Genomic DNA, 2,500 nt, shown 5'->3' on the forward strand with positions numbered 1-2,500 from the left:
AACAAAATAAGTATCAGATAAAAGGAATAAGCAACAAGAATCAGATAAACAAATGAACAGGGGTGTTGCAGCATTTTTCAGTTTTGCAAATTTGTCTCTGATTTTTTTTTATTTTTCTTCTGCCTTCTCTCATTTCCTCGTACATTTTCAATTTCCTTTTCTTTTCTGACACTGTTTTATCATCAAGGTGGAAAGATTTTAAAGTCTTGTTAATAAAAGCGTAATTTCTCCCCGTCAACTCACAATCGAGATGATATCCTGCAGGATTAATATCTCATGAAGAAGGAGAATTCAAAATTGAGAAAGAAGGAGCTGGAAAACTGCGATATTGTGCTCGTTTCATTCGAATTCTTGGGCGATATTGTTCCTGGAAGATCATAACAGGCGAGTTTGTACACTACGCGACTGCCAAAAAATTCGAAAACAACTTTATTGGACTGATTCTTCTCCTCGATTGTTTTGCTCCATTTCGCAAGCCTAGTTTTGAAGGAAGAATGAATGGTGTTCGGCGTCGCTCTTCATTTCACTGAAGGTCTAGGGATATAATTGCTTTTTCTTTCTTCATGGAACTCTCAGTAATCTCTCTTGGCATTATAAAGCGGACATTAGCTGAGCTTAGCTTATTTTTTTTACTAACACTTTTCCACACATTTTCACCCTGATGCACACGTTTGCATTTAGCAGAGTCACTCGAGTCAGTAGCAGCTTTACTGGATATGAAAATGCAAGATAACCATGATTAAAGGAGAGTAGGGCAAGTTAAGTCTGCTTGTTGTGTGTCTTTCTAAAAACATAATTCATACTGAAAAAGAGAGGAAAAAAATTGGGAGCCCTATAAAATGCTCAAGAGAAATGAAAAGAACCGATTGGAATAAGTTGCGGCAGCCGTCGTTAGCTGCACCGCACCATGAGTGGCTGTACTTAATGGTGTATCGGGCATCAGATGGTCATATGAGGCTGACGCTAAAAGACTGGGGCTTTTGAAACTCATGTAAATTGATCCCGGGCTACAATGAACTCAAGGGCGAACTGAAGGCAAAAGAGACAGACAAACGAGAAGCTAGGGATACTCGTGGAAAACGTGCTAAGAGACTACACAAAACCAACAAGAGAAAATGGACGAATTATAAAAAAAAACAAAAAAACGAGAATTTGTCATGGCAGAATGGTACAAAAATAATATATGTGCAATAGTAATTAACACCATATCTTACCATGCCAAAACCGTATCCACTGTACAGCATCAACATTTGCTTCCTTATGATCTTGGTCGGAGCAAGGAGGACCCATTTGGTATTCATGGAGAATGTGATTCATTGTTTGGATTTCTCCATATGGACGATTAGGACTGGTGTTGTCCCCATTTTTGAAGGCTGTCTTGTTTTTTTCCCTGGTTTTGACCTTGCTCTTTTTAAAGTTACCCAGTCTCTCTTGCTTGGGTTAAAACCTATAGGCAGGGTCTCCTCTAAACTTGGAAGGGCTTCACTGCCTGCCTCCACACTCCTGTAAGAAGAAGCTTTTACGAATTATAGTTATATTTTCACTTCTTGATCTCCATAGAGTGCCTGAGATCATTTAGCTGCTTGTGCCTCTCAATCTTTGTGATGTGATAGGATACTGGCTTGTCCGTAGAGAATTGGCAAGGGTGTTGATTTTAAAGTGTCAATTATATAATCTGACCTGACTCATTCGGCTCTGGGTCGAATTTGTCGGCGTGGCACAACTTTTTCCACACAAATTGGCATGCTGACAAAGGTGTGGAAACAAGCAGTCGCTAAATAGTACAGTGCCTGAGCCTTATGTCTCAGGGTTTTAGGGTCAACTTATCAACTAGTGGTGGCTCTTTGACACCAAGGACAAGAACAGTATGGTGCTCCAGATTATTTTTATTCCATCTGATTCTAAGCTTTCTACAACATGATGGTTGTTTTGGTAGAATGCACAAACCTGAGTCTTGCTCGGGTTTGCATTGAGGTGCCACTTTTTGCAATATTTGGAGAGGGTTGTTTGTGGGTCTGATAACCTTTTTCAACTGTTGGATAGGGTAGCAAAACATAAATCAGCACATATGTACCTACAGATGTTCTGGTACAGTGGCTGATAATTTTTATATCTGTTAAACAAAATTGGAACCAAGACAGAGCCCTGTGGGAGTCTGTTGCTTTGTATGCACCATGGGTAAATCAAGGAAATGGGCCTGTAACTTCTTGATGTTGGATCTTTCAAAGGTTTTAGTATCTTTTTTTCCTATAATTTTGAGATTTTAAGAACAATGTTAAACAGAGACAATAGCCATGCCTTAGCTTTTTCCATAAAGTTTAGTACCATTTCTGTGGTTATTCCACCTACACTCTTGCCATTCTTGAGGTGTGACATGGCCATGTTGAGATTTTGTGTAAACAGTTTAAAGTCTTTGCTGTCTTGCATGATGCGACTCATATCCAATTTAATTTCCTTTAATTACCCTCTTTTCTTAGTGATTTTTTTTTTATTCAGTAGC

The sequence above is a fragment of the Penaeus vannamei genome, chromosome 10 (genome assembly GCF_042767895.1).
Source record: "Penaeus vannamei isolate JL-2024 chromosome 10, ASM4276789v1, whole genome shotgun sequence".
NCBI classification, from domain to species: Eukaryota; Metazoa; Arthropoda; class Malacostraca; order Decapoda; family Penaeidae; genus Penaeus; species Penaeus vannamei.